Raw genomic sequence first — 23,991 nt, 5'->3', positions numbered from 1 at the left:
GGAACCTCCTAAGATCATCAGGCTGCGGTGTTTTTCACCCGCACAAAGTTTGAAAATAGGATCTTCAAATCTTATTTTTGATTTTTATTTCAGTTTTTTATGATATTTAATCAACCTTTTTCAGATCCTAATCTTCCCTCTCTCATGAGTTCAATGGTCTTCTGGATTTGGATCTAGAAAAAATTTTGAACTCTACGATCCGTGGCGTGTTCATATGATGAACGACGTCCCGTGCGATATTCCACTACAAGAAAATTCATCTTTCCCGACGCTTTTTATAATCTTTACCGACGCTTATAAGCGTCGGCTAAAGTTCCCGCCACGCAAATAGAAGCGTCGCAAAAGCGTTGGCGATATCGGAGTGGCAAAAGTTTTTGCCGACGCTAACACAAAGCGTCGGCAAAAACAGGGATTTTTCGACGCTCATAAAAGCGTTGGCAAAAACAGAATTGCCGACGCTTTTAAGCGTCGGCAAAAGTTTACCAACGCGTCGGCGTAGGCTTCAAGTTTACCGACGCTTTAAAGCGTCGGCGTAGGGCGTCCCACAGTTTTTATTTACCAACGCTTTAAAGTGTCGGGATTGCTATTTTTTTAAAAAAAATAAAAATACGAATGTAAATTATAAAAAATTAAGGGTTCATATCATAGAACCCTTAACCATTACTAACATTAAAAAAAAATCTGAACGAAGTAGGATTTGCATGAGAAGGGGTTAGGTACAATTGAGTTGGGGTTCATGTTTCTGAACACTGATCACATCCAAACAGGTTGAATATGAAAGTATGGTGCACACAGAATTACACCACAACCCAAAACAATGCAGGAGAAAATTGACAGGATGCAGGACCCTGTGGTGATTGAGTTCAGAATAATAAGAATGACAGATTGTCAGCTGCATATGGTTTCTGATGCAACCTGTTCAAATTTGACAACGACTCCATGCTGCTAACCAGGCTGAATTTGTGAAAAATGGGCACTTCTTGGCACCAGTATGCAAGATGTGACCATTTTATTTAGAATTAAATATGTGGAAGCAGGATGTGAGCCTAAAATGAAAATAAGTTATCCACATTCCAGACCATTTCGAGGACAAACATCGCTTATACACCTAGGTAAGCATCATTAAGCTGCTAACCCAGTCCGCCTCACTACCATTTGCATTATATAAGAAACATAAAGTTACTATATCATGATTATATTACAGCTCTGTAGTATAATTTTGAGCATTGCACCTTAGTAATGTAGTCAAGTGAAAGCATAGGCCCATCATCCTCCACTAGCTGACCACATCTCAAGCACAAGCCTTTATAAAATCCAGGATGTGGAGGGCATGAATCCTCATCTGCCAGTTTCTTAGATGTACCTGTAGTAGAATATTCAGTTTGCTTGCGTAAGCTTTAGTTGACTATAAAGTGTAAGTCTTGCTCATCACTATGTAAAAACTTTAACAATTACTAAGATGTAGAAGCATAGATGACCCAAAGTTTAATTACAGCATTACAGCAGCAAAATAATAGTTGAAGGTTCCTAAAGCACTAAAAGTAGAATTTATAGTAAAAAACTAAAATGTAAAAGATCATATAAAAGTAATCAATTTTGAGGCGGTAAAATAAAGCACAATGCCAAAGTGCCTTTCTGATGCTGTACACTGACAAGTTGTTACTAAATTAAGAAATTTATCTATTCTTGGCATGCTCAAATGCTATACCATAAGAATCAAAAAAAGGACGTAACCAAGATAGTGTCGAAGTTCTTTTGACAAAAATTGCTTTCTTGAAGATGAAGTATCCTTAGAAATAGCCAGCACCATGATAGTGATATTATAGAACTCGAAAACTATTCAAAAACATATTTACCAGAAACCTTACATGCTAAGAAATGCATCTTGGAAAATGACTCAATCTAGTTCCCCAAATCATGGAACACCTGGGACATGCTTTGGGAATGCTCAGCAGGCCATGGCTATAAGAATATCAAACAGTGCTGAGTACCGTTTCCCTTCTGACTCAAATATTTTTCAAATCTTTTTATGATTCCTACGTTACATACAATGACTGTTTTGAGCGGCTCGTTTTCAAATCACATATAGCTTTGACCTGTTCTGATTTCTTAATCAGGTGACTAAGTCTGGAAGCCTGTGGTGAAGTGTCTTTGACCACCATCATATCTGAACTCTGAAACCCAATAACTGAAAAAGTCACGGAACAGTTACTAAACAAATGTTGAAAGATAAGTTTGTTTACTGCAAAATTTTTAACTTTCACTTTTTTGGTTGGACAATTTAGTGTTCTACAATGAACTTAGTTATGCACTTTCAGACAATAGATGTTTTTGTACTTCCCAAGATTCTGCACTTAAGAGTGGCACACAAAGTAGAATGGATTATAGGACATTGTCAAAACACAAAATATTAGTTAGTAATTGTTTGACCATCCTCTGCCAAATTCTTGAGCAAACCTTCAGCCTTCATAAAGCTAAGGATTATAGCCTCCGCAAAGTCTAACAATGTGAAAGAGATTGGTTCTTATCGGGCTCCTAAATATTTAAATATTATGATTAAATTTGAAGGAGCTTGAAGTAATCATGGTTTTGAGGAAGCTCATTCACAAACAGGAAAGTGGGATAATTTTTGTTCTACAAACAAGTTGGATCTGCATTACTTCCAACACGACAGGATCCATATGCTGCATACAATATGATAAAAAATCAAAAGAAACAATTTATCTGGTTATTCTAATAAGGTGTTACACAAAAATTGATCCATCATGTCAACTATTTCAACTACATCTACTGGTCTTTTGGATTTGGGCACCATGCGTGGACCTATAGAACCTAGAACTTGAAAACTCTATCTAGGGTCCTGCAACCACTTTGAAATCTCTGCAAAAACCATTTCCACACCTGCTAGCTTAGTACCTCTTTTTGCTTTTTGTTTTTTTTTTTGGGTGTGTGTTTCTGTGTATATGTGTGTGCGGATGTCCACTTCCCTGCCTATATTTCCACAAAACCACAACCATAAATAAGTTTCCTCCAACTATTTGGGATGGATTTACATGCTATTACTTCCCTGTCATCTACTTCCTTATTACAAAAGTACTTCCAATTTTTCAGTAAAGGCAGTATTCTTCTTTGAGAGTTTGACATGTCACGAAGTTATAAACCCACATTCTCAATTTTTTGCAAATCTCCGCATCAATTACAAATATGAATAGTAAACACCTTCGGCTACCGGTCATTTCGCTATGGCCTTATTATGGTCGGCCAGGTAAGGAAAGATAAGTATAGGACGAGCAGGAAAAGTAGACAGGGAATTGAAAAGCACGACTTCCAAGAGGCTTAAGCAGTATATGCAAAATGAAAATTATTAATTGCAAAGATCCCATTCCTATCTTTATAATTAGCATTCTCAACATTACTATATGTAGCTGAAATAGCTGCAACATGTACTTTATATTTCTATTCTAATCAATAAGTTGATTCTCCTTCCATGATTAAACTCAATTCTTGACTAAAATTATTGTATCTTTGATCATAACAAGCAATCTATAATATAAAAACATCCTAGCATAGGCTAACAAATTTTGCTCTGGTATTTTTCCATTTCTTCAAATGTGTATTTTTTGAATGAACGTATTGTCTCAACCTAGATTTCATTTCTGAAAACAGTATTTTTAGAGTTTCCTTTTTGTGTTTGGTAAGTAAAGATTCCTATATTTGGAAAACAGAATTTTTTTTTTGCTTCACAATCAAGATACTAACCAATAATACCAATATTTTCTTGATTTGTCTCGATCATCACTGATCCCTGAAGCTCTTTTATGCCCTCCAAGCTCTCCACTTTACGTCTTTTAATCCTGCATATGCATGTAGGAAACAAGAACAAGCATAACCCTAAATGTCAAAACCAAAATGATGCAAAATACTTAATTAGAAAATGATGCAAAATGATGTAATCCTGTCTGAGGATTACAATAGTGAAGAAACAGAGATCCAGGAAAGAACAAACTCAAACCTAGAAATGAAAAGGAAAAAACCAAAGAAAAGCAATGGTTGAAGATAATTAATTCTTCAATCAAATAACAATTGAAGATTTTGATTTTTGAAGTTCCAAACCATATAAAGACCAAACATTCTAGTTCCAAAGAGCATGACAACAAGACACAACACCATAGCGATCACTGAATAACAAAGGATCTGCTAACTACGTAATGGAATCCCATAATTCCTCGAGTACTAAACACAGGTTTAAGGTACAATCAAAAACTTTGTTCCATTACAATGTCAACCCTCAGTTACAAGAAGCACAAAATTTGTAAGAACAGTGAAACATACAAATTGCAACCAGAGCCATTTCAGTAGTCTCCTAACTTAATCCACTGGACCAGCTTCAGTATGGTGACTAAGTGTCAAAAATGTACCTTAATAGTTGCAGAATCAGATTTCACCACTTGTCAATTAAGTACCTGCAGAAAGACGTCTTGTAAGTTCCTCACTCGACAAAACATTTTAACCTTTCAGAATACCCAGATAATATTTATAGCATGGTTAGTGTCTTTATGCAGCAGACAGTGATACTACCTGTGCCAATCAAATTTGTACTTTATGGCATCGATGGATTTGAAAAAGCTCACAATTAACTACAATTTGTCAACTGGAGTGTGTAACAGGACTAGATACAGGCAAAATTCCATTTGAGAAATTAATATGCGATCCAGCACCAATAGGAAGCATAAATGGCAGATGGATACACAACCATGTACAGAAGTGTGCAGATCATTAAATGCATGCATATTTTCATAAGATTTTTCAATGCAATTTCCGACATAAACAAAAGTAATAGTATCCAAATTTGAGAAAAGATTACTTAAGGCAGCTAATCTTTACAGTGCTTATTCCCCAATAAATGTATGGATAAATCCCTAGAAAGTGTGGCAGTGATTACAGTAAGTTGCCCAGAGCACAAGGTTTTGGAGCTGAGAATGAGAGAGAATGAAGTAATACCTTACTTCCTAATTGCTTATGACTCAACAAAGGAGGAATAGAGAACAGAGGAAAGCTTTTTGTTTTTATGCAGGAAGGAGAGCAAAAGGGAAAGAAGTGGTACCAGAAGAGAGGGTTGGGGTCTCGTCATATAGCCTTGGAAGCGTGCTACGATCCCTACCATTTCTCCTTCTCTTTTCCTCCTTTCTCTGCACCTCTCTATCTATGCAGATTTTTCATTTCATCTTGTATGGACTGAAGTATTCATTCTTTTCCGCTCTGATTGCGGCCTCACAAGCAGCACATACCAACAACTGCAATTTCACAAAGACAACCAAGCAATAACCTCAAACAAGGGTTTGTCGTACGTCGCAAAGACAAGAAACCCGAAAAGAAGCTGAGAACTAGGGTTCTTGGAGCATCAAGATAAAGAAAAAGAGAGGCAGAGCAAAAAACCTGTTCGATGAGGCGATGAACGGGGCTTCCGTTGGACGTCAAATTCATCGTCTCCTTATAGGTATTCCTGAAGAGCCAGAGAAGATCGTGTTAGCAATATATCATATAAATAAACAATAAATCTATTAATTTAATTAATGAAAAATCTTAAAGGGAATAATATACATGCATATTATTCGGCATCCAAATAATTCTATTTTAATGCAAAATAAATCTATTTTAGCACAAAATAAATCTATGCATTTAATAAATTTATATTATAGAAATTCAAATCCTACAAATCTACTAATATTAAATTAAAAATAAAAGTAGAAGAAAGTAACCTGATTGAAGGCAGGTCGAAGCGCGTCGACGCTGTCCCAAAGAAGTATTTGCCCCCACGTACGGCTCACCCGGCAATCCTTCTCGGAGATACGACGACCCTACAACTTCTTCTTCGGCACGTCTCGGAAGAAATCAAAGCGAACCCGATCGGACTTGCAGATCCAGCAAAGAATGAAATGAAAAGAACTAAATAAACTGAATAAAAATATAAAAATAAAATTTGGAAGTGGCTAAGAGGGAGAAGTATTTTTTTCAGAATTTTTTCACTATTTTTCTGAAATTTTTCGTGCTTCCAAAGAGATGAAATCAAAGGGTTTAAATAGGGATTTTAAAGGGTTTTCAAACGCGTCCGTTTTCAAATGCGTAACGCCCGCTGGGCGTTACCTTTTTCTCAAACGCGCACGCGGCCCGAGATTTTGGCCGCGTGCGCATTTAAGGTTTTTTTTTCCAACAATCCCCCACAAAAAAAAAACTTAAATAATTTTAAAATCAAAATAAAATGCTGGATATCTTATATTATGTAATAGGTGTAGGTACCTTTCGGTTTGAACCTTCACTTAGTGACAATTGATTACATCTGTGGAGCCAAGGTGGTCTTAACCTTGAACCTCGGTCCATGGCTCAGATTAAATCAACAGCATACATAATATAGCCCGATCTGGGTTCTAAGCGGGTTGCGCTGTTATGGCCATGCGCAGATATCTATCATGTGCTTTTTAGGGAATCGCCCATTTCCCATAATCGCGGCCTCACGACTGCACATATAGGTGAGTCCTAATAAGGAAGCAAGCAAGGAAGCTCCTGCCACTTGGGTCTCGGACTCATTAAGAGTTATACAAACGAACTCATCTTACCGCTTGCTTTTATGAGCACTAGCGCCATAGGGATGAGGAAAACATGAAATAGTGCTCCTCTTAGTCACACTCCGGTTTGTTTCTACCCATTGAACCTTTTAAGGTTGGGTTCCCACCGTGGTGATCTATCTTTATGGGCTAAGCCCCATCCCCCTCGACGACTCTAGAACTACTGTTCTAGACAAGCTTTTAGTAAGCTGATCAGCCAAGTTTTTTCTGATTTAACAAAATTTAAGGCAATAACATTATTTTTCAATTTATATCTTAATGATTTATGACGCACTTTTAAGTGCCTGTTCATTTTTACATTGGCATTTTCTTGGTTGCACTTATCTATTGCAGATTTACAGTCACAATGTAAGGAGACAGGTGGTAAAGGTGACTCATCTACAGGAAGGTCTATTAGTAGATCTCTGAGCCACTCAGCCTCAGTGCTAGTAGTGTCTAAAGCTATCAGTTCAGACTCCATGGTACTCCTAGATATTAAGGTTTGTTTGGTGGATTTCCAAGACACAGCAGCACCTCCTAGGAGAAAGACGTATTCTGTGGTGGATTTAACATCTAAGGTATCGCTGATCCAGTTGGCATCACTATAGCCTTCTAGAACAGCAGGAAACCCACTAAAGTGCAAACTATAGGACTTGGTACCCTTAAGATACCTAAGAATTCTCTCTAATGCTGTCCAGTGATCTCTATTTGGATTAATAGTATATCTACTAAGTCTATTTACAGCATATGCTATGTCTGGCCTGGTGTAGTTTGTTAGGAATCCTAGTGAGCCTATGATTTGAGCATATAGGCTTTGAAGGACAGGAGTTCCTAAGTTCTTCTTAAGATGAGTAGAGGGATCAAATGGAGTAGAGACAGGCTGACAATCGGAATAATTAAATTTATTAAGTATCTTGTCAACATAATGACTTTGGGATAACTCAATACTTTTTGCACTTCTAATTATTTTGGTATTTAAAATTAAGTCAGCTTGTCCCAAGTCTTTCATATCAAATTTATGACTTAAAAATTGTTTTACTTCATCACTTATCTGAAGATCTGTCCCAAAGATCAGTATATCATCTACATAAAGGCACAAGATCACAAATTTGTGTCCAACTCTCTTATGATATACACATTCGTCTGTGCTATTGATTTCAAATCCAAATGTCATTATGGTTTCATCAAATTTCAAGTGCCATTGCTTGGGTGCTTGTTTAAGACCATAAAGAGATCTGACTAGTCTGCAAACTTTATTTTCTTGGCCTGAGATTTTAAATCCCTCTGGCTGGTCTATATAAATTTCTTCATTTAAGTCTCCATTTAGAAAAGCTGTCTTAACATCCATCTGATGCATCACTAATTTATGAATGGAGGCTAATGCTATAAGGACCCTAATAGTAGTAATCCTAGCTACAGGTGCATAAACATCAAAGAAATCTATACCAGGTCTCTGAGTAAAACCCTTGGCAACTAATCTAGCCTTAAATTTATCTACAGAGCCATCAGGCCTAAGTTTCTTCTTAAAGATCCATTTGCATCCTATTGTTTTACAACCAGGAGGAAGATCAGTCAATTCCCAAGTATGGTTTTGGATAATTGATTGCATCTCATTGTCCACAGCTTCTCTCCAAAAAGGTGAATCCAAAGATTTCATTGCGTCCTCAAAGGTAGTTGGAGAGTCTTCTATTAGGAAGGTATAAAAATCATCTCCAAATATTTTCTCTACCCTGGATCTTTTACTCCTCCTAGGTTCTGCTTCTACTTCTATTTCTCTTGTCCTTATTCTACTAGAGCTACTAGCTATACCGCTATTTACTCTAGTCTTAAGTGGAAAGGTGTCTTCAAAATATGTTGCATCTCTAGCTTCTATGATAGTGTTGTTACTAATATCATTTACTTCTGAACTTATCACCAGAAATCTATTGGCATTACTATTGGCTGCATAACCTATGAATATGGCATCCACTGTTTTAGGCCCTATTTTCTTTCTCTTAAAATCAGGTATTTTTACTTTTGCCAAGCACCCCCACACTTTTAAATAGCTAAGATTAGGTTTTCTATGTTTCCAAACTTCATATGGTGTTAGATCATTATTTTTAGAGGGAATCCTATTAAGGATATAACAAGCTGAAACTAAAGCTTCCCCCCACAAATTCTCTGGTACTCCTGAGCTTATAAGCATGGAGTTAACCATATCCATTAAAGGTCCTATTCTTTCTTTCTGCTACTCCATTTGATTGGGGAGAATAGGGAGCAGTTACTTCATGAATGATTCCATGATCTTCACAAAATTGAGTTATATTATTGGATGTATATTCACCTCCCCGATCTGATCTCAGAATTTTAATTTTCTTTTCTTGTTGGTTCTCAGCTTCGATCTTAAATATTTTAAATTTGCTGAGCACCTCATCCTTGGTTTTAATTAGATAGATAAAACAGAATTTGAATAGATCATCTATGAAGATCACAAAATATTTGTTACCTCCTCTAGAAGTTCTACCAGAGTCACAAACATCACTATGGATCAACTCTAATAGATCTGAATCCCTATTAACGGATTTAAAAGGCTTCCTGGGGAGTTTAGCTTCTACACAAATTTGACATTTCTCATGGTTCTTAAGATCACTTTTTGGTATTAGATTTAGGTTCATAAGTTGCTTAATTGAATTATAATTTACATGACCTAATCTACCATGCCAAATAGAAGGGGATTCTATATTCATAATCAAATGATTTTTATTTATTAAAGGAGCTATTACATTCAACTTGAACAATCCTTCACTAAGGAATCCTTTTCCAATAAACATTACACCATGAGAAATTACAACATTATTGGACTCAAAAACAAGACGAAAGCCTTGCTGGACAAGCAAGGAACCACTAATGAGATTTCTCCTAACAACTGGAACATGTTGGACGCCGTGCAGGGACAGGACTTTTCCAGATGTAAGCTTTAAGTCCACACGTCCTACTCCTAACACACGCGCCTCCGAGCTGTTTGCCATGATCACAGCTCCTCCACTTGAGATCTGGTAAGAAGAAAACCAGGAACGATCCGAACAAATATGAATACCAGCTCCGGTATCAATCCACCAATCTAGTGATTGTAAAGTCATGTTAACTTCAGGAGTGAAGGAAACAGACCTGAAAGCTGTCTCAGAGGAGCCAGCGCCGGAAGTCACCATGTTGACTTGAGCACTGGATGTGTGTGGACCCTTCTTCTTAGATTGAATAGGTGCAGTCTTCTTATAGAAGCACTGTGGAGACAAATGGTTGGTCCGACCACACACATAACAGAAACGAGCGCCACCTTCCTCTTTCTTCTTCTTCTGCTCCTGGGATTGAATAGGCTTCCCATTGTAGTGGTGGTTAGAGTTTCTAGGGTTGTAGGGTTTCTTCTTGAAATTCTTACGGAAGGGTCGGTTCTGATTTTTCTTAGGAGGAGCCTCTACATTATATGCATTATTTTGGGTCCAGTAGAGGTATTATTTCTGAGCCTATGCTGCTCTTCAATCCTAATGGAGTTTAAGACTTGGGTTAGGGTGAGAACTCCTTGGGTATGGCTCAGGGTCTTAGCAAAATCAGACCAGAAAGTAGGTAGTTTATCTATCAGACAGGCTACCTGGAATGATTCATCCAAATTGGTTCCATTAGCCCTAAGCTGGTGGATCAGGGTTTCAAATTCATGAATTTGGTCATTCATAGGCTTTGAGTCCACCATCCTAAACTTATTGAAGTCGGAGGCCTTGAACCTCTTTACCCCAGCATCGTCAAGACCATATTTGCTATCTAGGGTGTCCCAGAGTTCTTTGGCACTCTTGGCTGTGTAATAGATATCATACAGCCTCTCAGAAAGAGCACCTAGGATTCTATGGGTACAATGATAATCTATCTCATCAGGTGTCCTAGAGGGTGTGCCAGTGGAGGCAGAATGTTCAGTGTTGGAAGAGGTAGTTGGGTTTGACCCATTATCAACTTCGGTAGTACTTTCACCTATGGCTGAGATTAACCCTAATGTGGTGAGCCAGAACCGCATTTGGTTCTACCACCTCCTAAAGTTATGGCCATCAAATTTTTCAGGTTTGGCACTAAGGTGGTCACTAGTGTTTGAGGCCATAGGATCAGGGTTACAGAATAGAGACAGAAACCTGATTAAAGGCAAAAAATCTATGTCAAAAGATTGCACTAATATTTATATTGAACTTTGGATGTCTAATTGATATATCCAAAAAACTAATAGCCAGATCAGCTTCAGATCGGTGGTGGAGCACTAGGCTCACTTAAGTACCAGCCTTTCTTAGGCACGTATGCCTTTTTGACAAGCTTTTCTTAGACACTATTAGTTAGTGGATATAACCACTAGAAATCACACAAATTCAATATTTAAAATAACCTAAATACAAATTTAAATGGATTAACTAATTTTTGAATTTTTCCATTTGATCTTTCCGAATTAGTAACAATTGATTACTAAATTTAATTCTAGCAAAATAATTATTGTAATTGAAATCTAATTTATCAATTCAATAAATTATATATATTAGAATTGATTTATTTTCTTATTAGAATAATTAATTACTAATTTTGTAGCAAATCAATTATTGTAATTAAGATGTCAATTCAATGAATTAAAAGATTTATTTCTTTATTAGAATAATTGATTGAGATCTAATAAGTCAATTCAATGAATTAAAAGATTTATTTCTTTATTAAAATAATTGATTGAGATCTAATAGGTCAATTCAATAGATTAATTATTATGTATCAACCAATTTCCGAATTTTCCGTTTGAATGGGATCTGGAAATTACTCCTTGAGGAGTCCAAATGGAGGTATAATAAACCTCTTGGAGGTTAACCAAATTATTACCTCTTTAGAATAATTTATTATTAATGATGTGCTAGCAAAAATAATTATTGCAATTAAAATCTAATATGCCACAATTATAATAAAGAATTTAATTAATTATATATTACTAACAAAAATAAATACTTCTTTGGATTGTTAGCAATATATCATATAAATAAACAATAAATCTATTAATTCAATTAATGGAAAATCTTAAAGGGAATAATATACATGCATATTATTCGGCATCCAAATAATTCTATTTTAATGCAAAATAAATCTATTTTAGCACAAAATAAATCTATGCATTTAATAAATTTATATTATAGAAATTCAAATCCTACAAATCTACTAATATTAAATTAAAAATAAAAGTAGAAGAAAGTAGCCTGATTGAAGGCAGGTCGAAGCGCGTAGATGCTGTCCCAAAGAAGTATTTGCCCCCACGTACGGGTCACCCGGCAATCCTTCTCGGAGATACGACGACCCTACAACTTCTTCTTCGGCACGTCTCGGAAGAAGTCAAAGCGAACCCGATCGGACTTGCAGATCCAGCAAAGAATGAAATGAAAAGAACTAAATAAACTGAATAAAAATATAAAAATAAAATTTGGAAGTGGCTAAGAGGGAGAAGAATTTTTTCAGAATTTTTTCACTATTTTTCTGAAATTTTTCGTGCTTCCAAAGAGATGAAATCAAAGGGTTTAAATAGGGATTTTTACATGGGCAATTTGGTCTTTTGCGGACGCGTTTTCAAACGCGTCCGTTTTCGTAACGCCCGCTGGGCGTTACCTTTTTCTCAAACGCGCACGCGGCCCGAGATTTTGGCCGCATGCGCATTTAAGGTTTTTTTTTCAATAGATCGTAGGTGAACTTGGCCGGCATCTCGTACACATAAACCCTAACCACCGACAGCCCCGACCACGGATCCGCCGGATCCCCATAAAGCCTCCCTGTTTCCTTCCCCCAGATCTTGTCATCGAGCGCTTTTACCGCGGCTCCGCCCGCGTCGGCCGCGACGGAGGAAGATCCGGCGGAGATAGGGCGTCGGGAGGTGAGGAACTTCTCGAGAGAGGCGACGAAGGAGTAGAAGAAGAAGATGGAGGCGAGCACGAGGAGGGAAGAGGTACTAATTATTAATATGTACGGTTCATCGTTGGAAAGGAGGAAGGAGGAGGGGAAGGGCCCGATGCTAATTAGCGTCGTCTATGGCCGACGCTTTTACAAAGCGTCGGCATATGTTGGGGCTGAACGGAAAATTGCCGATGCTTGTAAAAAGCGTCGGCAAAAAAGGGTCGATAAAACCCCATTTTCTTGTAGTGTTCCACTGCGATCGTCGCATCGCGTGGGGCGTAACTCAACAATATGTTGTGCACACTGGCTAAAGCTGTTGGTAAAGCCAGTTAGTATGCCACCTCTCCAACCTTATCCAAAATCTCAAATGGACCAACAAACCTTGGGCTCAATTTATCATGAATCCTAAATCTCATCACACCTTTAGTGGGTGACACTCTCGAGAAAACATTATCTCCAATTTGAAATTCCAGCTCCATCCTTCTATTATCAACATAACTCTTTTGTCGGCTCTGGGCTGTACGAAGTCATTCTCTGATCACGTGCACCTTAGCTATAGTTTGTTGCACTATCTCCGGGCCTAATAATTTTTTTTTGCCCACATCATCCCAACAAAAAGGAGATTGGCACTTCCTATCATACAACACCTCAAAAGAAGCCATTTGTATGCCTGCTTGATAACTACTATTGTAGGCAAACTCTATTAGTAACAAGTGACTATCCCATGCATCTCCTAAATTTATGACATAAGCTCTCAGCATATCTTCTAAAATCTGGATGGACCTTTCTAACTGTCCATTGGTTTAGGGGTGGAAGGTTGTGCTAAAGCTCAATTTGGTTCCAAGGGCTTTATAAAGACTCCTCCAAAACTGTGATACAAATCTATTGTCTCTATCTGACATAGTAGAAACTGAAACCTCATGCAGCCTCACAATTTGTTCTATATATAAACCTGCCAAGTTCTTTAAAGAGAAACTGACTCTAAATGGTAAGAAGTGTGCTGATTTAGTTAGCCGATCATCAATTACTCACACTACATCATTACCCAATGAGGTTTTTGGCAAGCCAAACACAAATCTATAGAGAGATGATCCTACTTCCATTGAGAAATAAGAAGAGACTGCAATGGTCTAGCGGGTCTCGAATACTCTACTTTTACCTGTTAACATACGAGACACTGAGCTACAAATCGAGCAATATCCTTTTTCATACTACTTCACTAAAAATGTTTCTTTAAATTTCGATGCATCTTAGTGCCTCCTGGATGCACCGTATAAGCTGAATGTGTTTAGTGTCACATTAGTTATTCGCTAGGTAGATTTTGGGTACTTATATATCAGAAAACTCTTTTGGGTGAGATACTAAATTATTACAAATAGTATCAGAGCGGACCCGATCCATAACCTATATGGACTAGGGGACACTGTAGTACATATCCTTTGGGGTTGACCACGAGCCGATCTTGGTGTTTGTGATTAGATATGAATGGATTTGAATCCTTAGCCTAATGAGGGATATTAGGGCTTAAACAAAGAGAGTATGCGAGGACTCGTGCGAGCGTGTGTTTAGTCCCACATCGGTTATTCGTTAGATAGATCTTGGATACTTATACAGGATCAAAGAATCCAAATAATACCTTATGACTAGCCATTTTGTATGAGGTCCTGGGTTGTTATAGATCTAGCTGCTTAATAGATCAAGGGAGGCTTTTGATATCTAATGACTATCATATAATATTATAACTCCTCGGTTCCTAAATATTAACACAATCCCTTTCGACACATTTTAGGGAAGCTACTAGAGTGTCAGATTAGGCAGCGAACAAGGCAAGGCCCATTGGTAAATATAGAATGGGAATTTATCTTTCATATGAAAGAAGGATTCACCTCTCTTTGTGCAAATCCACCCTTGGATTGTGCAATGGTCACTTCAAAATCTACGCAGGCAGATAAATGGAGTGATTGAGATTTGTTTGGGGTGCAATCTAACGGTCAATGCTGCAAGAAAAGATCAATCGTTCTCTTTTGCCAAAGATATAAACTGCACTGTAGTAAATATATGTGTATAGGAAGGGTTCCTATACCACTTAGCTATCACAATTATTGTATTTTGATCTGTCTGGACCAAGGTTAATTTTTGACCATGCTCCAATCCATTAAGACCAAACAATAACAATAGCTAATCATCTGAAAAAGAGATACATTGCTTACCTTGCGAATGCAATGCAATTAATGGATTCAATTAATCCCAAAACTTTTTTTTAGAGCCTAATATTCCAAAAGTTATATTTTTCATTAAAATTTCACCATAATTATTTTAAAAATAAAAATTCTAAATTTCAACATCCTCATAGAGCTGACTAAATAAGAGTGTCTAGCATCTCGGTCGGCCCAATCAAGATGATTTTATTGAATCATATTCGGACTAGGGCATAGATGGTTCAATAGAGATCGAAGGTGATCAAATCTAATAGTATTTGGCAAGAGCTAGGGTGGGGCCGGCGTGCCACTCGCCGAACATGGATCAAGGCCCTTCACTAAGGTTGATCCAGAATTATGAAGAGAATGCCATATTTAGATTCAATATCTTGAAAGAGAGAAAGTAGAGAAAGAAAGTTCATTAGAGAGAGAAATAAGAGAGAAATAATGGAGAAGAGAGAATCTCAGTTCGGGTTTAATTAGGGGTCTGGGTTTGGTTGTCAATGGCACGGGTCAACCGAGATAAATCAATATGTCTGGCCCATGAGTCAAAAGAGAAATTTTACAAAGAGAGAAATAAGAGAAAGAATAAGAGAAAGAAAGTGGGGAAGAGAGAAAGGCTTAGGACTTTCTCTGGCGATGAGCTCCGATTGGGGTTGTTGCTTTGGTGGGGTGAAAGAGAAGATGGGAAGGAGCTCTAAATAGAGCTTGGCTGCAACTAGAATTCGGTTTAGAGTTGGATTCCATCCAACCTTCTCGGAGGGGAAGAAGACTCCAATCGGCAGTCTCTTCCCTCCAGGCACGTGCATGGCACGTGCCAAAATTCTTTTTTTTTGGGGCCAAAAAAGGTTGGGATGGTCAAGTGGACCAGGCCAGTGCACTGGGTCTTACATTCTTCCCCTCCTAAAAAAAAAAATTATCTATGAAATTTTTGTACCTATAGTTCAAAGAATAGATGATACTTCTTCCAAGTTAAGTCATAAAACTTCTCAAACTAAAGTCATGTTATCTGACCAGTATCAAAATAATTCAATTCACTACTTTTTTGCTACACAACATAATTTAAACCACAACATACTCGTGTCAAGTCTAGGGTTTTGTAAAATTACCTAATTATTAGTACATGTATTGCTATATGTTATTCCTTGTGAACACTTTCGAAATTTAAAAGTTTATATTCTTCTTTTGACAATTAATCAAAGAATGTTATAGAGCCACTTAATCTTTTTCGAGCAACATAATAAGTCGTCTAACAAAAAGTAGTGGGCATGACTAAACAATAAATACTGGAACTAGATTAATACTTGTCGCTAACGCATCAGAAGCCTATGCATCTTGCTGCATGAGAGCATAAACCTTTCCTTGGGTTTGGAGCTTCTAGCTTCCCCCCTTAATTTGTTCAGTTGTCTGCATATATTGATTCTCCTTCCTTTGAGGGCATTCAGCTATTTTATGACCCTTCTATCTACAACCAAAGCATGCATTGGTTTTCCAATGATAATCATTTAGAGCATGATTTTCACCACATTTAGAATATTTATTGCTATTCATTTGCTCAGGGTTGTCACTCGTTGATCTCTTGTTTCAACTGTTGGTGTTTCTATTGCTCTATCCCTTAGATTCATTTGACCTATTCCTCTTCTTTTGATTCCTTTATCTTTCTTCCCATTCTTCATTAACTTCCCTTTCAATTATCAGAGCCTTGTTTACCAAAACTGCATAGGTAGTCAATTTGTATGGCACTACTTGTTTCCTTATTTCGGTCCTTAGGCCCATCTCAAATTTATGCACTCGATCTAACTCATTCTCGACTAACCTTGGTATAAATTGGCTACCTCAGTAAATTTAACTTCATATTCTACAACAACCATATTCCTTTATTTAAGATGAATAAATTTTTGCTCTTTCTGTGTCCTTACACTTCGAGGGAAATACTTATCATAGAATGCTCCTTAGAATCTTTCTTAAGTGAGTGCTCCTTATCTTGCTCATATTTATATTCCAGCATCTGCCACCAGTTGAATGCCTCACCTTGCAATATGTATGATGCATTAAGAATCTTCTCATCATCATGTTATCTCGAAATGGCGAATGTTTTCTCCATCTTCGTAAGCCAATTTTCAGCTTCCAATTGTTCCGTAGTTTCCTTGAAAGCGGGAGGGGCTAGCTTTTTAAACTTAGCTGTATTACTATGCTCCTCGTACTGCTCCCTCGTCCTTGCTGCTGCTATGCATGGTGCAACTACATTTTCTGTTGTTGAACCTATTGCTATTGGAGCAATTGCAGCTGCACCTGATGTTGCATCTGTATCACACCAACTAAGGTCTGCATAACCTAACCTAAGCCCGGATCTTGTTGTCCTCTCTGAGTATCCCTGGCAAGATCGATGACTCCCTCCTGCTGATGGGTGCCATCGACCTGTTGAGGAGTGCTGCCATCTTGCTAGTTTGGTGCCTTACCAGTAGCACCACTAATAGTTTTTCTCATCCGACATGGAGGCTTCCTAACCTTTGTCCATCAGATAGTAGCATACCCAAATAAGCTTATTAGTTAATTTCAAATTATTTATAATAATTTGTCACAATCATCATAATCTAACATCCCAATATCCCTAGTGTCTACCCACCTACACACATATTATGTCTGATTTTATAACTTATAATTTATCTACTTATGCTCTAATATCATATTAATTGTTACGCCTCCGATCTGTAAAAATAGTAAAAATTATATAATGAGCTAGACAACTCAGTAAGCAATGAACACTTTAGCTAGACCAATCAAAAAATAAAATATAATAATAATAATAATAATAATATACTAAAATTAAGCATACAAAATACATTGATTCAAGATCAAATTGATACGCTATCCAGCCGTTGATTCTTGTTTTATAAATTAATTATATTTTAAATCATCAAGTTCATCTTGATAGTCATTAACTATGACCACATTTATACGCTCTGGCTAGGCCAGACTATGAGCTCATCAAAATGCCAACGTATAATCCCCATTGGTAGGGTGTCGATATGCTAACATATAACCCCCACTGGCAAGGTATCGATATGCCAACATATAACCCTCATTGATAGGATTCAATATGCCAATATGTTGCCCAGATAGACAACCCAAGAGGGGGGGGTGAATTGGGTTTTAAAACAATTTGGATAATTTAAAACGTTATGGATGATTAATTAAAAACTATGCCAAGTTATTTAATTAATTACTATGTGCTGTGAGCAATATGAAATGAGAAGAGGAAGAGACAATCAATCACAAACACAAGTTTTATAGTGGTTCGGAGCTATCCCTTGCTCCTACGTCCACTCCCCAAGTTTCTCTTGGGAATACACTATAACCCCCTTGGATTACAGCCGGTTGTTTTGCAAGCTCACAACCAAACTTGTTGTTTTACGAGCTAACAACGAACTCGGTCGGTTTTCCCAGGCTCACCGACTAGAACCAACCCCGATTGTTTTCCCGGGCTCACAATCAAACCCTTTCACACGTTGGTTTTAAAACTGGCTCACCAACTAACCTTTATCCCCTTGATTCAATCCCCCGATTGAACCAAGTAAATACACGTAGTAGAAAGAAAACAGAAAATAAGCTTCTCAAAAGCAGGTATGAAACAATATATTCAAGGATGAGTTTAGAAGCCCTCAAACGCTTTTAAGCTTAAGTAGAGGAATGGCTTCTTGACTCTGGTCTCCTCTTGGATGAGTGATCGACTTGAATGTAGGAGGAGGAAGCTTTGAATGCTGGGGAGAAGTTGGTGGCGCAGTAAATGCTGATCTCCCCTTTTTCTCGTTGAAGAGCACTTGCAAAGCTTGAAGACTTGAATGCTTGGAGTGGAATGTATGTTCTCTATTTTGCTACAGTCTTCTGTGGCTATTTAAGCCAACCCCCACGGAAACTAGCCGTTACTCCACTTTTTCTGGCCGTTCTGCACACTCTGCGCAGCCTGACAATGTGACCGTTGGTGGGTTGGAGTCGACTCGCGCGATCAGGAGTCGACTCGGCTGTAGCGGGAGTCGACTCAAGCTTTTCAGGAGTCGACTCGGCAACTGTTCCAAGTTTGAATTAAAGTTGCCGTCACGACTGGGAGTCGACTCGTCTTGGCCCGGAGTCGACTCGCCAACTTCTGGCGCTGACCTGGCAATTTTGGAGTCGGCTTTTCCTCTGTAGACCGTGGATACAAATTTGAATTTTGCCCTCTCGAGTCGACTCGACTGTCCTGGGAGTCGACTCGAATCTCAGAGCCCGAACTCCCGATTCTCTGTCTTTTGGCTCATCCAGTCTTGGAGTCGACTCGAACTTCCTTGGAGTCGACTCGGCTCTCAGTTTCCGAAAGTTGGTCTTCTGCCTTTTGACGTGAAGCTTGTCTTGGTGTCGACTCGAGCTGTCTGGGAGTCGACTCGAATCTCAGTGGCAGTAACATGGTTTTCTCTGTTGATGGTCGCACAATCTTGGAGTCGACTCGCGTAATGCGGGAGTCGACTCGAATCTCAGAGTCCATAAAACACTCTCTGACTTTTTCTTTGTGCACCGCTGGGAGTCGACTCGCGTTCCACTGGAGTCGACTCGAATCTCAGATCTGAAAGACTGCTCTTCTATCCTTCTGTCTGTTTTCAGTCGGAGTCGACTCATACTGATTAGGAGTCGACTCGAGCTCGTGCCAGTGACCTTGATACGCTTGGAGTCGACTCGTGAAACTCGGGAGTCGACTCGAGTCTCAGACATTGGTTCAGCAGACTTCTTAACTTATCCAAAATACTGTAAACCATGTCTAGAAACACTTGAGCAGGATTTTCACTGAAACACTCAATTGAATTCATTAGTAATCACACGATATACTCAAATGCTTTGAGCTCATCAAAATCAAACGGGGTTTTAATCAATCACTCCACAATCTCCCCCTTTTTGATGATGACAAAACTTTGAGTATACGTAAAATGAATTGCTCAATAAATAATGAAATAAAATTCACAAGTGAATTCAAATGTCTGAAAATTTAATTTATCCAAGTTTGAAAGGTGTGAAACATTTAAATTTCGGAGTTAAAGCTCCCCCTTTCATTTGGAATTATATAAGCCTCCATATTATGCAATCAATTGTTTGGCTTATATGTTATCAATGATTTATCTTGATTAAAATTCAGATTCTCCCCCTCAACATATGCATTCAACTAGTTTTAGTTTTCTGAATTTCCTTTTAATGCTTTGAAATTTTTGAACTGAATTTTTTGTTTTTAGAGGGAAAATCTGTCAATTTGTTCTTGAGTACGATTAAGCTAATCTCCGAATATCCCTTGAATAGATTCTGGAGATTACTCCATTAGGAGCCCCAAAAGAGAGATAATGAGCCTCGAGGTACCGAATCCACTTAGAACAAATTTGTGTGTGTTTTTAAGAGTTCTTTTACATATTTTAACCATATTTCTCCCCTTATTACATATTTTATACATATTTCTCCCCCTTTTTGTCATCATATCAAAAAGGAGGTAATCACACACACAATCAATGGCACAAATGGCACAATCAAACATCAAATGGCACAGTCAATTGGCACAGAAATAAAGATAAGATGTCTACTCATTGTATTGATATGAAGGTGAATACATTTGAGCATACTATAAGTAAGGCAAAAACAATACAAAAGAAGATAAAACACAACTCAAAATCATCTATGTCCTCCTCGAGGATGTAGCTCCCCCTCTCGAGGATGCGTCTCCTCCTCTGGAGGATGTGGCTCCTCCTCCCAATCTGCTCCGCTCCATGAGGAGGGCGACTGCCTCTGTGACATGGCTAAGCTGTGTGATGATAGACGAGGTGGCTCTGCTGTGCATAGTGGAGAGCTCAGTCACCGACGTCTGAAGCCCAGTCACTGAGGTCTGAAGTGCGTCCAGCTTGCCGACAATCACATTCGACAAGCGCTCGGCCCCCTCGGTAGTGGTGTGCATGTCACGGCCTATCTCCTCTCGAAACTGTCGAGTGGTGCTCTTGATCTCCCTCATGTTGCGGAACTGGGCCTGCATCAAATCCCTGATATTATATATCTCTTCCCGCACTTTAGCCGTCATGTCTGTCACGGCTGTCAAGGATGGCACCAATGCGGAGGATGGAGTGGGTGCAGGAGTGGGTGCAGGAGTGGCAGCTGGCACGGAACCTCGGAGCTCCCGGAGCAGCTCGTCCCTCAAATCTCGGACGATCTCCTGCCGCAGCTCTCGGAGCTGCTCTGGATCAATACGGACCTCCATAGATGGTGGAGCTGAGGAGGAAGGTCCGGCAGAGGTGGTAGGAGCAGGAGGAGTGGATGGAAGGTCTGGATGATGTGGAGAGTCTGGGTAATCAGAGTCTGGCTCAGGACTGGGTGATGGTCTGGTGGTCTGAGCAGTGAGAGTGGACTTCCTGACCCAGATCCCGTCTTTCTTCCGAAATTCCATCCTGTGCATGGTCCCCGTACCCAAGCGATCAGTCCATCGCAAGGCACGAGAGGGTTCCCTCTCAGGAATGGAAATTTCGTACTGCCTAAACAGGAGAGTGAATATCATCCCGTATGGGAGGGAGAGCCTAGGTCTATCTAAAGGCTCACACATATACCTATAAATCAGCTTGGGGAAGTTGACCGGGGTGTCCTGAAGAATGTAAGACATAATAGCTAGGTCCCTCTCATTCACAAAATCAAATCTTCCTGTCTTAGGGAAGATGGACCTGGATAGAATGCTCAAGAGGATTCTCACTTCAATAGGAAGTGAGCTAGCAGATACCTCATCTAGGGGGGACTGAGGTGGCTGCCCTAAGACGATCGTAAGGGCCTCAAATCTATCCTCAGGATGTGCAGGAGCTACCCCTACCAGTGGGAGGTGGAGGATATGGGCAACGAGATCCTCCGTGACACGTAATGGGACACCTAATACCGTGCCCTCAATACCTCCATCTCCCCGATGGACGGTACTATAGAACTCTTGAACTAGGCCAGGATAGGTGGGAAGGTCCAAGGTGAGGAAGTACTCTAGACCCTGGGCTCTAAGCCTATCGCCTATGGTGAACCCTTCCCGGGAGAGGAAGTCAAAATCGACATACCTCCCGGTGGAGACGGCCTTCCCGGCCAATGGCCTAACATGAACCTCCCTAGGCGGGGAACGATCCGGAGGTGGTTGCCTCGCGGGATCATGCCGCGCCTTGGAGCGCCGCTCGGGAACGGCCGCGGGACGGGACCTCTTCCTAACGACGGCCTTACGAGGCATCTTGACCTAAACGGGAATAAAAATACCTTGAGGACGATGAAGGACGGACAGAGGAAGCTCGGGACGGACCGGAAATGACCTAGGAACGGATGGAAACTCAATGTCCGGCGAAGAATCGACGGGAAAAAGGCTTGGAGACGATCGGGGATGACCTAGGAGTCGGCTCTAGGGCTTTGTGAACAGTGGCGGCTTGAGGAAAAGTGTTTGCGAAACGACAAACCTAGGGTTAAAAAGTCGGATCCCGACTGCGAGTCGACTCCCCTGAGTCGCGAGTCGACTCGACCTCGAGTCGACTCCAGAATATGCGCGAGTCGACTCCCCTTTTGCTGCCAGCTTTGCGAGTCGACTCCCGCAAATGCGCGAGTCGACTCCCCCTTAGGAGCCGGCTCTGAAACTTACTCGAGTCGTCTCTAACCTTGGCACGCACTTAAAACTCTTGCTATAATCGCGCCAAATGAGGGAAAATCACCTAATTAAGGACTGATATGATGATCATTGAATAGAAACTCTCTTTTAACCTCATTCTCATCATCAAAATCAATTAATCTAGTGGTAACTCCCACTAGGATGGATCAATCACTCCTAATCCCCTTCTAAGCACACTAAATCTCTCTTCACTTAGGGGTTTTGTGAAAATATCTGCTAATTGATTATCAGTACACACAAAGTGGAGTGACACATCACCATTCAATACATGATCTCTTATGAAGTGATGTCTTATCTCAATGTGTTTAGTTCTTGAGTGTTGAATTGGATTTTTAGTTAGATTTATGGCACTTGTGTTATCACAATTAATGGGGATTTCATCTTGTTTAATGCCATAATCTTCTAATTGTTGTTTAATCCATAAGATTTGAGCACAACAACTCCCGGCTGCAACATATTCAGCTTCTGCAGTGGATAATGCAACCGAGTTTTGTTTCTTGCTAAACCATGAGATTAGGTTTTCTCCTAGAAATTGACAAGACCCGCTGGTACTTTTTCTATCAAGTTTACATCCAGCGAAGTCTGAATCTGTGTACCCTATTAAGTTTAGGCTAGATTCTTTAGAGTACCACAGTCCTATGTTCTTAGTTCCTATTAAGTATTTAAAGATTCTTTTAACTGCAGCTAGGTGTGATTCTTTAGGATTAGCCTGATATCTAGCACACATGCACACACTAAACATAATATCAGGTCTACTTGCAGTAAGATACAGTAAAGAACCTATCATACCTCTATAAAGTTTTTGATCGACGGATTTACCTGATTCATCTTGGTCTAACTTACATGATGAGCTCATGGGGGTGCTGATTGATTTGTTTCCCTCCATATCAAACTTCTTGAGCATCTCCTTGATATATTTTACTTGATTGATGAAGATGCCTTCTTCAGATTGTTTGATTTGAAGCCCGAGGAAGTAGTTCAGTTCTCCCATCATGCTCATTTCAAACTCACTCTGCATCAAATCAGCAAATTCTTCGCAGAGGCGATTGTTAGTGGCACCGAAAATGATATCATCAACATAAATCTGTACTAACAACATATCCTTATTTTGTCTTTTCAGAAATAATGTTGTGTCTACATTTCCCCTAGAGAATTCATGTTCTAATAGGAATTTACTAAGTCTCTCATACCATGCTCTAGGTGCTTGTTTTAACCCATAAAGTGCTTTGTTTAGTTTATACACATGATTAGGGTATTGATGATTTTCGAAACCAGGAGGTTGTTCTACATACACCTCCTCATTAATATACCCATTTAAAAATGCACTCTTTACATCCATTTGAAATAGTTTGAAATCTTTAGAGCATGCATATGCTAATAATAGTCTAATAGCCTCAAGTCTAGCTACGGGAGCAAAGGTTTCATCAAAGTCTATACCTTCTTCTTGATTATAACCCTTTGCTACTAGTCTAGCCTTATTCCGTATAACAATTCCATTTTCATCTAGCTTATTTTTATATATCCATTTTGTACCAATAATTGGATATTCAGAAGGTCTCTCTACTAGATCCCACACTTTGTTTCTAGTAAA

General features: G+C 39.1%; 1 long non-coding RNA gene across 2 annotated transcripts; it reads right to left on the bottom strand.

The window, feature by feature from the left end:
• Nucleotides 1-973: 973 nt before the first annotated feature.
• Nucleotides 974-5,519, bottom strand: LOC120110871. Of its 2 annotated transcripts, none has more exons than XR_005511990.1 (5): nucleotides 5,437-5,519; nucleotides 5,105-5,294; nucleotides 4,419-4,578; nucleotides 3,760-3,854; nucleotides 974-1,363 (listed from the first exon to the last, which is right to left on the bottom strand). It is a non-coding gene; the product is annotated as an uncharacterized LOC120110871 (long non-coding RNA). The 2 variants fall into 2 exon arrangements; XR_005511989.1 differs by having other exon boundaries at nucleotides 4,419-4,463.
• Between the last annotated feature and the right edge of the window lie 18,472 nt (nucleotides 5,520-23,991).

This window comes from Phoenix dactylifera, chromosome 5, assembly GCF_009389715.1.
Source record: "Phoenix dactylifera cultivar Barhee BC4 chromosome 5, palm_55x_up_171113_PBpolish2nd_filt_p, whole genome shotgun sequence".
In the NCBI taxonomy this organism is placed as follows: Eukaryota; Viridiplantae; Streptophyta; class Magnoliopsida; order Arecales; family Arecaceae; genus Phoenix; species Phoenix dactylifera.
Note: the sequence above shows the minus strand (reverse complement) of the source record. Positions and strands in the feature narration are given on the sequence as shown.